The sequence below is a fragment of the Phalacrocorax aristotelis genome, chromosome 2 (genome assembly GCF_949628215.1).
Source record: "Phalacrocorax aristotelis chromosome 2, bGulAri2.1, whole genome shotgun sequence".
Classification (NCBI taxonomy): Eukaryota; Metazoa; Chordata; class Aves; order Suliformes; family Phalacrocoracidae; genus Phalacrocorax; species Phalacrocorax aristotelis.
The window spans coordinates 9,191,192-9,208,623 of record NC_134277.1 but is presented as its reverse complement, the minus strand read 5'-3'; positions in this window follow the sequence as shown (position 1 = coordinate 9,208,623).

The following is a 17,432-nucleotide window of genomic DNA, read 5'->3' as shown; positions in this document are numbered from 1 at the left end:
GGGGCCCAAACCTGAACAGAGGATTCAAGGTGGGGCCTCACCACTTGCCACTAGGCCAGCTTGGAGAAAGATCTGAATTGCAGATGGGTCAGGAGGGGTTAAAGAGTTCCAGAGTGCTGGCTGGGCTGGGGTTACTGCTGGCATGTGTGCTCCAAGGCCCTGACAGATGTGAAGTAAACGGGCTTTGTTTTGGCTGCAGTGGTTTTGCTGTTTGACCTGGTTACAGTGCATCCATAGAGCTTTTCTATGGTAACGCACTCCAGCGTTCAAACCTGAATATTGCTGTAGCTACAGAAATACTACAGCTCAGTGCGTTTTTGTGCTCTAAGCCCAGCTGGAAGGCAGCCTGCGGGAGGGACCCCACAGCCATGACTGAAATGCACTGGGAGGAAAAGAGAGGGATCAAACCAGACATATTCTGCCCCTTCCAGCATCCTTTAGTTGTGAGGCTTGAAGGTTACAGCTCACATCACCAAAGGGGAGAACTCGGAGGAGCTGCAGTCTGAGGCGTGTTTAAATCACCTCTTTAGTAGGGTTTCAAACACAGCAAACCCATCTTTCCTATTTCTGACTCTACCTGGACTGAATGAGAACGAGACTCCCATCTCCCTGGCAATACCAGTGTCTTTGCTTCTCATGCAGTATGTTTTTCAGTCCATGCTTCTTACCCCCTCATTTCATGCTGCTTTTCCTCCCGGTTCCCTCTTTTCCTTCTCTGTCCAGAGAAGGCTGCAACGGCCATGTATTCAACTTTCCAGACTCACTAGCTCTTGTTGGGCTGAAGACTGCTTTACCTGGCCTCCCAAATGCCACCATCTTTCTGACAGACCTCAGTGCAGTCTATAAACCATTCAGGATATTAAAAATGCTGCTGAGGGCATTAAAAGTGATATGTTTTGTGTCCTCAGTCTCTAAACCCTCCAGGATGCTGTCTGCAGCGTGAGCAGCAGCTCTCATTTCCTCCTGTGCTCTTTGACGTGTCGGTTCCTCGCATGAGCGTGGGGTCATAGCACTGCTGCAGAGAGGAAATCAAGCATTTTGCTCACTAGTAAGTTCCCCAGAATTTCCTTGCAACGAAGGTCCCAACGTGTGCTTTACAGAACCTTTCCCTCTCGGTCAGCAGTGACTGATACGGCTTCATTTCCTCTCCTACCACACCAACTTATTGCGAACTGTATTTCTCCTTCTGTGGAACAGACAATATAATAAAGTCTAGTTATTAAAATAACTATCTCTCTTGATCTTGGAGACAGAAGTTAGGTAGAAGAAAACAATGTTTGTAAGCTGCTCTGATTTGTTGTGCTGTACGGCCGCAAAATACCTAAAATGCAAATTGATCAAACGCGAGCTCCATCAAATAACCGTTCACTTACATTTGTGGTGAAACGCCAATATTAACAAACCCTTGGCAGCACTGTTACGGCTGTGATGACCCACAAATACTAGAAAAAGCTTTACAAGGAGGGCAAGTATCTCTTTCTAGGATAGCTGATACAGATGATTGAAGTGGCCAAGCTCTGGATCATGTACACACCTGGAGAAAGGCTTTTGTGATTGAAAACTCTATTTTATCTGGTGATATCATCTGATTAAGTGAAAGACATTGTCCCTCCCAACACCTTTGCTTAGCCACATCAGTGAGCTGGGCTGTATGAACCCCTGGGAGCATCAGTCACTCATGAGCAATACGACGTCAAGAGAACAGAACCTGTCCACAGGCTGGAGCTGCAGTGCTTCTCTCTGCAGATCATTTCAAATGATGAACTGTTTACAGAGCCTCTATAAAATCTATTTTCACATGGATGTGAGACCCAGGGACTTTCTAAGAACCAAGAAAGGTATAAGGGCTAAAAGAAATACTGAGCTCAATAACGGGTCAACGAGAACAAGGGAATGCAGGAGATCTGACGATACGTGCTGGGGTGGCTCTGAAGAAATGAGTCACTGGTCACCAGCCTGACGCTGGAACAGCTGAACATCCATCCTATGGAGACATAGTACTGCCGTGCTTGCTTTGAAAGAGGTGAAGGGGTAACACACAGCAAAAGTGGAAACTTCATGCTAGTGCCTCTGAGCAATGGAGTAAAATGTACCCTGCTCCCCCAAAAAATGTGTGTGCGGGGGACTTTGTGAGGCTAGGAGCCTCTGGGAGCTGACAAATTAGTAAATTATTCCATTTAAATTGAAGTCTTTTGCAAGAAACTGTCATTTTTTTTGATGAAACTAGTTTAGGACTTTCTGAGTAGGAAGGCAAAATGAATTATTAAAGTATCAACTAATAAAGTAATTGGAATGAAACTCATTGAGAAAACAAAGCAGGAACAAAACATTTTATACCACCATAATCAAACCTGCTCGATGTGGGGAAACTGAAATGAGAATTCACATTTCCAGTTTTGCAGCTTCATCGCTTGATAACTGCTGAAAAGATGCAGAAGTCTCGCAGTTTATCCAAACTCTGAACGAATAAGGAGATAAACTTCTCAAGTTTATTTTTTCCCAAGCGCTGCACTAGGCGTAACTGCTAACCACCTGCTACTTCTTGTAGCACCTCTAGGGAAACTGCTAGCACAATACTGTGCAGCACTTCAGGCTAGTTCAGTCATTTATTTAAGTGATCTAACTGATGTTATTAATTGCTTAACTTTCACTTACGCAGACCTTTAGAAATTCATCACCCACCATCCGCAAAGAAGCTGCAAACAGCCCTGCTGGCCCCTACTGAGTGAAGGTGAAGTTTCTGTCTTAAGCATCCTCTGCCCAAGTGGGCTAAGAAAAAAAGAAAGGCAGAATTATAAGGAGAGGTATATCCTTCAAAGGAAACTTACAGCTTTGATAGCACCATCCTATAAACTTAAAAAGCACTGTCTGGGAAATATAAAGGCAGAAACCGAGCTCTTTTTCTACCTATAAAGAATTTAATTCCATTTCTTTCCCTCTGAAAAACACCTTTACCAAAACCCAACTTGCACTGGGTTATATTTCATAGTGGAAGAAACATGATTCCTGGGCTTCTCTGCCTGTCGAATTCAGAAATGACAAAGGAGGTTTAAGGAGCTGTTGCACTTAGTGCTGCTTTGCTTTGCTTCTTTCTGCAGATGGTCTATTTTGCTTTGCCGTGGTGCATATGGCTCCCTGGATTTTTAGCAAAGCAGTATACGCCGTGGCGTCATTAAAAGACAATTTATTAGCAAAGACTGGATTGCTCTCCCTGGGTTTTGCCCTTTAGCTGCTAATCCAGTGAAGAAAGTCCAGGTGACTTCAGTCCTCAGGGAATGAAAACACGTGTCCAACATGAGGCATGGAAGTAGCTATACTGACCTCTTTTACAATTATCGCCAAATTTAAACCCACATTGAAAGCCCGGAGACTGGGGGTAACCACGTACCAGATGGACAGCCTGCCATCTGTCCATGTGAGCAACATGGACAGGACTAGAGACATCTAGTCCCACCCTCCTGCATTAACACTGCTCGATCCTCCCCGTTACTGATACTCATCATGGTAATTTTCTTCCAAAATGTGTGTTTTGTGGCTGCAAACACATAGAGCCAGACCTCTGGTTGCATTGCTGGCCTGTCTCTTGCAGGTCTGCGCTTTGCCAGTTTTCAGTGAATCCCAATTTCGGCATGAATTAAAACTCATAATAATAACTCAGCAGCATTAAAAAAAAGAATAATAATCCCTGCCTCACTTCTTCTGCCCATAAACGACAGAGAATATGCAACTTGGTTTGATACGACAGTGAATCTGTGTGACAGTGCTGGTTATTGTGTCTGCATAGAGGGAAATACTACTAGCTTTTACGGTGTGATCTGTTGCTGTGTGCTGTTCTTTCAGTTCTGGCTGTTTGTCATCTGTCCTCTTCCAGACTGTAGGTCAAGACATATTCCTGGTGTCTGAAAAGTTCTGCACTATCATCCGTCACCTGCAGCTTCAGCCTCTTGGAGTGATAAATTACCAGTTAATACATGTGGCAAAGGTTTCTGTCTGCAATAATTACTTGCAGCTCCTCAACATGCTGCTCCTCCTACACAAATACCTACTGCCAGGCCAGTTTAAAGACAGGTGGCAATAGACGGAGGCAAGATTGTCACAGAGTGATGTTACAGGCATACCAGTGTGCTGCTTTCTCAGCAAAACTGACTGCAGTTTCAGGGACCAGTGACTTGTAACAGGAAAAAGAAGATCGTTTGGGCTCCATGGTCACAGCAAGGGAAGGAAGAAGGGAATCGCAGCATGTCTTTCTGCAATCTGCCACCTCTCCTCCCAGCTGTGCTCTTCATGTTTGACTTGGTGCTTCTGGTGCAGAACTGTGGCCAAACCCTCAGCTTTAAAGGCAGCACTGAATCCAAGAGGGTTTTTCTTTAGGACAGCATGGAAAAAAGTGCTTGATGGGACCAGATTGAGTAGTCAAGTCTTGCTCTGGCGTGGCTGTAACGAGCCTGTTAATGCTGGTTTGTTTTGTTGTTGTTTTTCTTGGGCTCTGCAGCCTGGCAGCACAATGTGTTCCTGATGTTTGCCTCCTGTTTCACCATTAGAGTAGATCGAAAGCTGGTGAGAAGCAAGCCGTTTACAGACAGGTTTATTAACTGAGATTTATTGTTATATATCCACCATCACATCAACTTTAAGTGTGTGATGTTTGCTGGACACAAATGTTCCTCCTGTAAGTATATATTAATATCTAATGCTAATGAGCATTAAACAATTATCTAATGCTGTATATACAACTCTAATGGGCTGCTGAGACTTTTGTATGCTGTGTTTCCCAAAGGCATATCCTTGTATCTCATGTCTGAGTTCAACTGCCATATAGCTCTTGAGCACAAAGCCATGACCTTAGTGATGGACAAAGTCATTGTAAAATTCCTCTGGACCCTTCTGTCCCCCCTCTTGGTCTGGCAGCATCACGCAGAAGAGGTTTTTCTGTGGAAGGACCATCTGAAATTACATGGTTCACCTGAGTGGCTCAGTGTTACCACCCTAGAGGGCTTAGGATCCAGAGGCTGATTTGAGATTTATGACATGTAAAATATATATTTGCCATCTAATTTGTGGGGTGGGGGTGGTAAACTTTAAGCATATTTTCAAGTTTTTTTTCATCAGTCACAGGGTTAGAAACATGCTTTTAAATTGGGAATTAGATAACTGAGGGCTTTGTGTTATTCTTAGATTCATAAAATGGTCGTGTTGGCAGGGACCTTTAAAGATCATGTAGTTCCAACCCCCCTGCAGGGGCAGGGACATCTTTCACTAGATCAGGTTGCTTAAGGCCCATCCAACCTGGCCTTGAACACTTCCAATGACAGGGGATCTACAACTTCCCTGGGCAATGTGTTCCAGAGTCTCAATTCCCTCAGTGTAAAAAATTTCCTCACCTCTTCACTGGAGAGGTGCTCCCACCCTCGGATTATTTTTGTGGCCCTCCTCTGGACCTGTTCCAGCACGTCCATGCCTTTCTTTTGCTGAGGACCCCAGAGCTAGATGCAGCACTGCGGGTGGGGTCTCACCAGAGTGGAGGGGCAGAATCACCGCCCTTGACCTGCTGGCCACTCTTCTTGTGTTGCAGCCCAGCTTATGATAGACTTTCTGGGCTGCAAGCACACATGGCCAGCTCATCATCAGCGTTCCATCCACCAGTACGCCCAAGTCCTTCTCTGCAGGGCTGCTCTCAATCCCTTCATAGAATCATAGAATCTTTAAGGTTGGAAAAGACCCTTAAGATCATTGAGTCCAACCGCTAACCTATCACTGCCAAGTCCACCACTAAACCATATCCTCAAGCACCACGTATACCCTTCTTTTAAATACCTCCAGGGATGGAGGCTCAACCACCTCTCTGGGCAGCCTGTTCCAATACCTTACCACTCTCTCAGTAAATGAAATTTTTCTAATATCCAACCTAAACATCCCCCGGCGCAGCTTGAGGCCATTTCCTCTCATCCTATCGCTTGTTACTAGGGAGAAGAGACTGACCCCCCCCTCGCTACAACCTCCTTTCAGGTAGTTGTAGAGAGCGATAAGGTCTCCCCTCAGCCTCCTCTTCTCCAGACTAAACACCCCCAGGTCCGTCAGCCACTCCTCATCAGGCTTGTTCTCTAGACCCTTCCCCAGCTTCGTTGCCCTTCTCTGGACACGCTCCAGCACCTCAATGTCCTTCTTGTCCCGAGGGGCCCAAACCTGAACCCAGTACTCAAGGTGCGGCCTCACCAGTGCCGAGTACAGGGGCACGATCACCCCCCTGCTCCTGCTGGCCACGCTATTCCTGATACAAGCCACGATGCCATTGGTCTTCTTGGCTGCCTGAGCACACTTCATACTCAAACCTGTATTGATACTGGGGGTTGCCCCAACACAGGTGCAGGACCTTGCACTTGGTGGCTCCAGGAGCTGAACTGTAGCTGACAAAAGTGCTACCCGAGGCGCAGTGAGCTGCAGAGGTGCAGCTCTTGCAATCTCAATATCTACCCAGTGTGCCAGGCCAAAAGGAAAGCTTTGAAAATCGGACCCTATGTGCTGAGCTGTCATTGCTGGGTGGTGAGCTCTTCATAACACAGAGAAAGCCGGATTCCCGATCGTAATTGAATTCTTCAGAAAAATCCTGTTGTATGCTGGATATGAAATGTCTAATCAAATCATGTTTACTGCTTGGCACTAGACTGCTAATTTGCTTTGATTTAGAATTTTAAAAGATAATTGCGGATGTGTGCATCTGCATAGGTTGCTGTGAAAAGTCTTTCCTCTCCGTTTAATAAGCAGCCCATTAATATGGACTGTGTTAATTTGACTTTCCTTTTCTAATACAATTGATTTTAGTCCCTCTGTTAGAGGAGGAGATGGAGACAGCGAACGCCGTGTGCTCACACCAGAGGCACGGGGAGGACAGGAGCTGAGGAGCAGCCTCCTCTCACGGGATCTGTGGGATTCCCCTTGCCCTAGAAAAACCCTCCTGGGAAAAGCAAGGACAGATATTCACGCTTTACAGCTCTGCTCTTAATATTCTTGGCGGCAATTTAACAAGGCGGCAATTTAGCAAAGCCACTTAAGCATTTTTACTCCTGTCAGTGTTAATAAAAGTGCAATGAGCTGAAAATTCCAGGTAAACGTGGCATCAGCATAACACAGAAAAATAATTCCTATTACCAGATCACTTTCCTTTGGGCTTAATTCCTGCCTTCAGATGGTCTCAGGGACAAATCCCTGATCCCATCTGCTTGTGCCCTGATAGTGTTTGGTGCTTTATAGCCTCTCACAAAATTAAACACTGCCCAGGTTGGGTTACTGCTGCACTCCTGGAGAACAGCTCATCTGCTGTTTTACTGTTTATTTTACTCGAGCATGTCTCTGAAGATGCCCTTGCCTCAACCTGCATCCAGCCAAGGCTCTCTCCCAGGTACTGGCACCTACCTGGTAGACACCTGTGGTTTTTGAGTCCACTTACTGAGATCAGCTTTTAAAGGCGAGGGAGCCAAGATAATATGAGATCATGTGTCTGGTGTGGGGAGACTTCATGCTAGGCAGGGTAGCTGACCACTCAGAGTCCATGTTTGCAAGAAAACAATAACTATAGACATGAAAGTGCAACAAAGGTGTTGACTCACTGGCTGCTCTTGGCAGCTCCTTCTTCACCACTCATAAATCAACCCAAAGATCATGTCTAACGGGCTGCTGCAGCGGCACTGGGGTGGGATTGCACCGGCTGTGCGTCGTTGCAGTGACCCAGAGCGGAGCTCAGTCCGTGCTGCTTCCGTGTGAGCTGAGAGCAAAGGACACATTGTAAAGGACATCCCTGGATCTTGCTGTAACCTTTGTCTGTCCTCTCCTTCCCCTGCCAACATGAATCTTCAGTTGTCCATACAGGCAGCAGCACCGCTGCCATCTTCTCGCATGGGCTTAATCACATGCAGAAACATGCATTAAAATTCAGGCATCTTCTTCCTTCTGATCTTGCTTGAAAAGAGACAGGAATCAGGTATTTTGGTCTTCAGGGACAGAAACTTTCTCTAGAGATAGCTTGTGTCATCTTTTTCCCACTGATGGAAATGGTAGTGATTAATTATTGTAACTTTCCTGAAGTGGCTTAAAATGACTAACAGTTCTGAAATATCCTTCAAGCCCCCAAGTTTTAGGGCATTCCAGGAGAAACCTCATCGTCCTAGTGTGGTATCTCCAAGGCTACTGATCATGGGCATAAATCAGGATGGTGAGATCCAGCCCCTCTGTAGAAACAGCAGAAGGAGGGTGCTGCCTGCCAGGGCCCTTCAGCCTGTTTGCCGCGACACCAGGCTCCTCCTGAGCAGAGCTCTCTTTTGTGGGTTTAGGATTTCTAGGCATGGTTTTAGCCATCTGAGTTGTGGGCTGAAAGATTGCCTGAGTTCAGACTTTGGTGCTACTGCTGCAATTTTTAGCTATTGCCCCTCCCTGTAAATGACATTTTATCTAAGCTGGTCTTGTAGTATCATTTTATACAAAATACAGTGGTACCTGAGGAGATGCCTTGGGCCGGGTGGTTTGGCTGCTCTTGTCCCAGGAGCTGCAGAGAGCAGCCTGGGCACCGGGAGGCAACCTGGGGCCATGACACAGGCAGGGCTGCGCTGCCAGCCCCAGGGATGTCTGTTGCGGTCCAGACAAGGACATAGGGAGCAGAGTCCAGGATAGGCTCATCAGGTGCATAACTTCTTGGGGTGTGAAGTTTTGCCTTTATCTGCTTTTCTGTTCAGGTGGGAACATCAGAAAACACTAAATACACCATTTACAGTGTCTACCCCCTTCAGCTGACTTCTGAGCTCAGCCCAAATCAGGCAGGATTTTTGTTTGACACAAGCGAAAGATGTGCGGACACAACTGCGTCCTCCAAGCCTGGAAGAGAAACACTGGAAAACACCTCTTCGTTCATAGGGAGCATGGATTCAAAGGGACAAAACACGGAGCTGCAGGTGGCCCGGTCAGCCACAAGCAGCTTTGCCCTGGAGCGTTGGCCTGCAAGACGAAGTGAACATGTCCCTCGCATTGGCAGAGCTCGCCTTTCCCTGCATTGCCCCTTTGCAACGGCCTGATGCCAGCCCAGAGGCAATGGAAGGTCAGCTGTGGCCAGCAAGGGACGTCTCCAAGTCACCAAGCGGAAAAGCTTGTTTGCCATCAGTATGGATTAAGTCAGGAGCTGAGAGACTGTTCTGCCACATACCCGATCCCTGAGTTATGGCAATATTTTCACCCTGGAATTCTGTTTGTCATGTTCACCAGCACAGCAATACTTCCTGAACTGTTTTCCCCTGCGAGTACGTTTTGTGCAGGAGATACAGCGCGTGAAGCAAATTTCCCGTATGACAGGAGGATGTTTTGTGTGCATTCCTTTAGAGACCTATTGCTGCACCTCTGGGGATCTGGAATACTATATCTAATAATACACCTTAATTAAAATAAATAGTGCTCCTAATTGTGTCTTGTCACGCAGTTTGTACCCTACAATTTACTAGTGTGATGCAGCTAAAATAAAAACATTAAGAACATATTCATATGACATTTTCCCCATACAAATGTACTGCTCCAGTGCTTAACAGATTGCCCCCAGGCTTTTATGGAGATGCTGAAGATCACAGTAAGGGTTCCTTAAACTACATTTTCATAACTTTAAACAGTTTTGCTTCAAGAGGCAGTTTTGTAACTGTAAGGATGCTGAAAGCCACAAGGACAGAGTCTCGTAACAAAATGCTACCATGAAATGAAAATGAGAGGGAAGAAAATGAAGATAAAGGGAGTTGCAATTTATAGCTTATGCCATAAATAAGGCTTACTCTAACAATAAGATCTACTTTCACAAGTACGAGCATCTTTGAAGTGACAATGAGGGAATCTTTCCAGGGGGGTTGGGAACAGCTGGCACTTGTGTCTTCAAAAGTTGTGGATTCTTTCTGTTTATGTACATCTTTGCAGAGCACCACTTCACATCTGGAGTCTCTAAGTGAGCCCCTACCCTGTACCTCTGAGGCACAGCAACATCTGGGGCACTGCAATTGTTTGCTTTTATTTGGGGTTCAGAGTCAGTTTTGGTTCCTCAGAACTTCTGGATATCTGAAGCCCATCTGGCTTCTTTCTATGTAAATAAATTAAAAAGCTCATTGTACTCCTTCAACCTAAAAAGGAAAATGAAAAATACTGTCTGCCAAGTATCTTGTCCTTTATTACTCCTCATGTTTGTGTGTGTGTGTGTGTACTCTTCAGTTTTCAGAGTCACCTAGAGTTGTGTTTTATTAACTGGGACCATTGCTTGTTTAGTACTCAAAGTGTACACTGTAGTACCCCCAGCACAGCAGCCCTGTATGCAGTACAGATGGATCGCGCCCTCAGAGGAACCGGGAAGTGCACAGCAGCTGCTGGAGGTGATTCCCCACAAGAAGGAAGGATGTGCTCCAAAAATGGCACCGATGAGGCAAATGAAGCTAGATTAAACAGTGTCTTCAAAATGTAATTCAAACCTACTTCTTGGGAAGAAAGGTAGCAGTAAAAGAAACAATAAAGTCAACTGTTTTTCATTGCATCAGTTATTAAGGTCACTGATCATCTGTATGAAAATGCCACTGGAGGAGAAACCTGGATTTCTTCTTAGCAGCCCTTACATTTGGAGCTTAGATCACAAATACCAGCAAAGAGTCCCTTCTTTTATCCCTCTGACCTTGGCTGATAGGGTTTTGTCCTTGTTTCAGCTGGGATAGTGTTATTTTTCTTCCTAGTAGCTGGTGTTGTGCTGTGGTTTGGATTTAGTGTGAGAATAATGTTGATAACACACTGACGTTTTAGTTGTTGCTGAGCAGTGCTTACACTAGCCATGGACTTTTCAGCTCCCCATGCTCTGCCAGGTGCACAAGAAGCTGGGAGGGGGCACAGCCAAGACAGCTGACCCCAAATGACCCAAGGGATGTCTCACACCATATGACGTCATACTCAGTATATAAACTGGGGGAGCTGGCTGGGAGGCAGCAACTGTGGCTCAGGGACTGGTGGGGTATTGGTCAGCGGGCGGTGAGCCATTCATCACTTGTTTTTTCCCTCAGCTTTGCTTGTCTCTCTCTCAATTTCATGACGTTATTATTATTATTGTAATAAATTATTAAACTGTTCTTATCTTAACCCACAAGTTTTCTTACTTTTGTGCTTCCGATTCTCTCGTTTGTCCCACTGCGATGGGGGGAGTGAGTGAGCGGCTCTGTGGTGCTTAGTTGCTGGCTAGGGTTAAACCACAACAGTTTTTAATTTTTTTATTTTATGATGGGAAATTGAAAGAGCCACAGAAATAGGGAGTGCTGGAATTTGGACTTCAGGTTTCAAAAAGAAAATGCTGTGCAGTAGTGGTTGAAAATCACAGCACATAGGGCTGATGCCTGGATCCAGATCCCTGGGCCTCTCACCAAGGGTGACCTGCAGAGTCCCTAAGTTATTATGGGTCTGGGCTGGAAAGGAGAGTGACTTTATGGATGACTGCTGGACTAGGGCCAATGGCCTCCTCTGTGAAGGTGCCAGGGGACACTGCAGCAAGGAACCTTTGCTGCATAACACCATATTATGATGTGAAAACCGTAGAATGAATTTCACTGCTGGGAAGCTCTAAACTGGGATATATTGTAGTGGGAACTTGCAGTGGTCTGTGTCCCTCCTCCTTGCTCCCAGTTCTCTCTGTTTGTGTCCTAAATATTTGTCCCTTCTAGACTTGCTGCAGGAGAGCAGCACAGAGCTCTAGGAATGCACCCCCTAAACTGCTGTGAGTGGCTGGTCCCAGAAATGGCTGGGTTTAGAAAAAGGAAGGGGAAAAAAAGCCAAACAAACCCAGTGACAGTGTCCTCTTCAGCTGTTTGTTGATCTCTGGACTGGTGTCTGCCCTGGGGACGCCTCCTGCCGGGTTGGCAACGCCTTAGCGGGAAAAGCTCCCCGCGGGCCGGCAGCGCGGCGGGGCCGGGAGCGCGGCCGGGGCCCGGCGCTGCCGGGCGGCTTCTCGGCGCGGCTCTGCTGCCACCTGCCGCCCGCCGCGACCGCTCCCGGCCCGGCGCCGGTCGGGGCGCTTCCCGCGGGATTTTGCTCTTCTAAGAAGGAAAAATGTTATTCCCGCCCTATTCCAGCTGCGTCAGCTTCCGGGGGTTTATTTCCAGGGAATCCCTTTCCAAGGGAAAAGTGTGGTACTGCCATCTGCGTGCGGGACTGTCCCCTCTGCCCACCTGTCTTCTAAGAAAGGGCACCTTATCCTAAGTTTTCTCACCCCAAGGGCACTTAGGCAGTGTGAAGCTTTTCTCCATCAGGAAACACAAAAGCCCAGGCCACTTTTAAAGCTGCAAAAAAATTTCTGCTGATGCTTCTACCAACCGATGCTGTTTCCAGTTGCGGTTTTGCCAGGGCAGCACTCAGAGAAGTAGCTGTGCTTTGGAAGACAGTCCCTGCTGAACTGCTGAGCCTTTGCTTGAGAAGGCTGAACTGCCCTTTGAGAGCTGCTGGCACAGCCGCTGCCTTTGACAATGCTAGCATGGGGCAGGAGCCAGGGGAACTGATTCTAGCCCCACCCTGCTGCACAAGCCTTGCTCAAACCTCAGCTGAGCCTTCTTGCCTGCCCGTGTCTCTCTGCAACTTTTCCCGGTGGTCACACAGGGCTCCCAGTGCTTCCTGTGGACGGCTGGTGTGAGGCTCGCTTCATTAATATGTGTGTGGCTCCTTCAGGAAAGTGCTATATATTATAATTACAAAGTACAGACAGTGATGACAGGCTGAGTCACTTCTGCTGCCCTCGTGTAGTTCCCCTCCAACAACACAGAAGCATCCTGAGGTTCAAAACCTTTTTCAAAACACTGACACCAACCTCCATGCTGGGTACCGCATGAGCTCTGTCAGTGAATTTGAACCTTTTATGCTAAGTCTGAGCTTTACCCAGCGCTGCTGACAGTGAGCTAGCAGCCCTCGCATCTGTGCAAGGCCTGGGACATGGGGAGAGAGAGTTTATGAACCAAACCAGCAACATCAGAAACTGCATCCATGATTTTGATGTACTTGTTTGACTTCTCCTTTCCTGCTTAAAACTAGAGTGATGTACTTAGTGTGATGGTACTTAGCCAGGTAAAAGCTAATCTCATCTCTCTGCTCACTCCACGAGAGAGAAACGGTTTCTAGAACAGCAGAACAAACATCACCTGCTTTCCAAGGCCTTTCTAATGTGTAACTTCACAGATGTCCAGTAAATGATTAGTCTTTCACTGGGGACATTTAAGGCTATCATTCAATGCAAGTGCTTGTTTTCACACAACTTGCAGCTCAGTATCTTTGGGACCACTATAGAATCATAGAATGCTTTGGGTTGGAAGGGACCTTTAGAGGCCATCTAGTCCAACCCCCCTGCAGTGAGCAGGGACATCTTCCACTAGACCAGGTTGCTCAGAGCCCCGCCCAGCCTGGCCTTGAATGTTTCCAGGGATGGGGCATCTGGCACCTCTCGGGGCAACCTGGGCCAGTGTTTCACCACCCTCATAGTAAAAAGCTTTTGCCTTATATCCAGTCTAAATCTACCCTGCTTTAGTTTAAAACCATTACCCATACCAATAACCTATCTCTGCTAACACTGAGCTGTGGGTTAGGGAGCTGGCAGGGCTGGGGAAGGGAGGAGGACAGACAAGAAAATCAACACATGTACCTGTGAAGAACAACTGCATAAGCCTTGCTTAGCTAAAAATGTGAGTGACTCCACATCCTGATTTCTCACCCTTTCTCATGTGATTTCTTCCAGTTCTTCTTTTTTTTTTTATTTTTAGTGGAATAGGCAAATTTTCTGATTCTGTGGCTGAAGTGGTCTTTAACCTGTTTGTTTGACTGTTAGCGTGGTGGTGGGAGTTATAGAGCAGCCAGTGAGTTGCAAATACCCTGGTTTTACTCTGGGCTTAAAGACTTACTTTCTGATCTAATTATATAATTTTTTCAGGTTTTTTTTTTTTTAAACAAAGATCAAAGGAAAATTACAAATTAGGGGCTAAATTTAGTAGGGAGGTGCATACCCAAAACGGGAGGGGAGGAAAAGAGCAGGCAGTGACCAGCTCACTGGAGCACACTCGCGGAAGGCGAAGAACTTTCCGCCCAAACCCTGTCTGAACGCAAGCGAGGCATAGCTTGCAGTTTGCCTGCATCGAGATGGACCAGGATCACATACTCTTTGAGTTCAGTGGTTTTGTGAAGACATTCAGAGCTACATGACTGGTAAGATCTTAACTCCTGCTTTGCCTTTGCCAGCTCGTGTGAGCACCTTCCCCAGCTGCCCAGAGCATGTGCGGGTGTTGCCGCAGAAACGAGGGTCAGCGCTTGGCAGCCTGTGCCCCCTGGCCCCAGCAGCAGCGCGAAGCCTGTGCGATGGCTGGCCTGGAACCTTCTCTGTGTCACACCCTTCGTGTGGCACCGCTCCGCTCTTGCAGGGGTCCTTGCGCTCCCGGAGGTAGCGCCTTGCAGCAGCCTTCCACTAGATGGAGCGGTGTCCGAGCTCTCAGCAAAGCCGGGGACAAGGCTTGGATGTGGTTTTAAAGCAACTGCAAGGGAAATGTAAAATGCAAGCAATTGAAAGTAAAATGTTTTTCTTTTCCTAAGACTTCTTTATAAAAGGAACGTTTCCCAGCTGAGCTTTGTGAGGAAGAGCTCTGCTTCCCTGTAGGGAAATACAGCTTTCCTCCTAAAATGTGGAATGAAGTGACCTGGCAGCACCCGTTGTGGGAGGAGTAGCCAGCAGCACCAGCTGCTCTGTGTCACAGGATGGTGACATCCCCGTACCACGTCCCTAGGCCTTCTCAGTCCCCTCAGAGACTGTAATGTGTGGGGCCCCCTCTCTCTCTCCCCATCCTGGTGCACTGATCCTGTGACCATCCTCGCAGGCAACGCCCTGGACCAGCTCACAGTGCCTCCCCAGGTCTGGCTTGGCTTTCAGCACCTAGAAGTTCATGAGAGCCTCTTGCCAACCAGCAGGAAGCTCTCACGTCAGCTTGAGGGTCTGAGTTCTCCCAAGTTGCAGCATGAACAGATTTCACCCAGTTACACCCCCTCTTCTGCAGAGGCAGCCTGGGGAAGCCTGGGCCATCTGGCAAGTGGGGTCCAGGCAGGGCAGCGTGGACATCGGGTGTCCAAATGCTGCTTCTCCTTGAGTCCATACTGGGGCTGGAGTTGGTGACACCACCCACATCTCCCTCCAGTGTGGTGCTGGGCCACAAGTAAGGCATTTACTTGGATGCAGGAGAACAGACATGCTCCCAGGGCTGGTGCTCAGGGCACTGCTTGCCTGGATGAGGCACATATTCCCTCCCTGGCTTTGCTGCCACCGAATGCGCACATGCGTTTGCCTGAGCGCAATGACTGAACATGGCTCTGGCCTGCATGGCCCTACGCTGAGGGTCAGGGGTGCCAGGCTGGGTCCCTGCTGGGGTCCATCTCATTCATTGTCCCTTCTGGGGTGGCCAATGCCAACAGCTCTGGTGCCAGCAGAACTGCTGGTGCCATAGGCAGTCCGAGAGAGCCTGCCCCCGCATCTCCTAGCCCTGCTGTTAGCTGCGTATTGACTCGTGCTCTGAAGTCCGGACACGTCCACGCACAGAGGCAGCCTGTGGCGCGTGCGTATGTTTCAGGCGCCACAGTGTCGGGTGCTTGTGCAAGGCGGTGTGCATCTCAGAAGTTGTCTGTTGCAGAGATGCAGACACAAGGCTGCAGAATCCCAGCCCCAGTGCCCCACCATCAGGGGGACATGTGCTGGCGTGGGGTGAGGCAGTTGTGGCGTTGCTTTTGTTTGATAGCAACCCCTCCTTTCTTAGAGCTGCACTGTAAGAGAAGATAGGGGCGCAGTGACAAATGGGTGACTGAAGATGAAAAGTAAACAAATCGGGGTGAATTGGAGAGGCACGTCCGCCTTCAGACCAGCGGCAAATCTGAGCTGGCTTTACTGCCAGATTTCACTGGGCAACGCTCCTTCTGTCACTTCTGAGGCACTGCAACCCTGAATAACGTGTTTTGTTAAAGGCTGTACGTGTCCAACGTTGCAGACAACTCTCCCCTCTTTGTAAATGGCAGCGGTCAAAAGACAAATCCACCTGCCCAGCAAAGAGGGTGAAAGCTGCAGGTAGCCTTAGCCCACGTACTGAATAAGGAATAAGAAGAGCTTGGGCAGCCTGAGGCAACATATTTCAGAGCTGACAAGCTGGAAGACTTGGCTTCCTTCAAACATACCTGGTCTCCCCAGTGAGTAATGATAATAGGATCCAGGCAGGGAATCGGACATCAAGACCGACTGAAGGTTACGGCATGCTATTCAGATGAGCCGGGGCCCCAGAGAGGCAGCCATTTGCTAAAGCTGCACAACTTTTGTCAAGTATGTTTTGAAAACTTTAACTGACCTTGAAGGGTTGGGATTGAAGAAACACTGATCTGTGGAGACCGTTCGTCTTGCTCTGCAGTGCTTCAGCTAATCATTGGAGCAGAGCTTTGACTCTTGGGCCTTTCAGTTTGGTGTTGTGACTCCTGTCCCAAAGACCTTTTATGGTTTTTATGGATGGGGATTGTTTCACCTACCAGGAAAACATGGTAGGTTTAGGGATGGTTATTCAGCAATGACTGGGTAACACAGAAGCAATCACTTTGGCATTAGAGAACGACATTTTAAAGCCATGCATAGAGACAGACTTAAGAACGTGCCTGAAAGACTGGGACGCCCCTTCCTGTGGTTCACTGTGGGGTCTGTTCTGGTGTGTGTTCTGGAGGCACACCCTCTGAACCCCACTGTGATGGTCCCTCCCTGTAAGACATCTACTTTTTTGGGGGATGTGTGAGGTGGGATCAGGATTTTTAGGCTGCCTGAGCTTTTTCATTGGGTTTCAGCCCCAGCTGAACTTTGCTGAATGTTTTACCTTGAATCCTAATGTAGAGGGACAAAAATGCATCATGGAGAGCTTTTCAGTCAAGTTATAAACTTACATACTTTAAAGCTTTAAATATTGATTAAGAGTTGTATCATTTGATAAGGGAACGTGTATATTATCTGATTAAAATTCAGAAAAAATAATGTCTCTGAGAATGAGGTTCACTTTTAAGTGAAACATTTGGTGTGATTCAGCACTTATCTACAGCTGAACTGCAGCATGGTGACAGCATTGTGCTCCCAAAGGCTTCTTAAAACCTAACTGAGGTACACCAGAGGGGAGAGTTTTCCATAACAGCAGCCGTCAGTTTTCCATAACAGCAGCCATCAGCTCCTGTGTGGGTACTTTTCTACCATTAACCTCTAATCCTTTTCTAAAAAGCAGTAATTGCCATTGGGGGAGGTTGCTCTCTGGAGGCATTATGAAGGCCCTTCTGCCCATCTGAATGGTGTCAGGCTGTGGTTGGTGTTATTTAGTTGTGTCCATGGATACGTTGAGTGACAGAGACTGTAAAATACC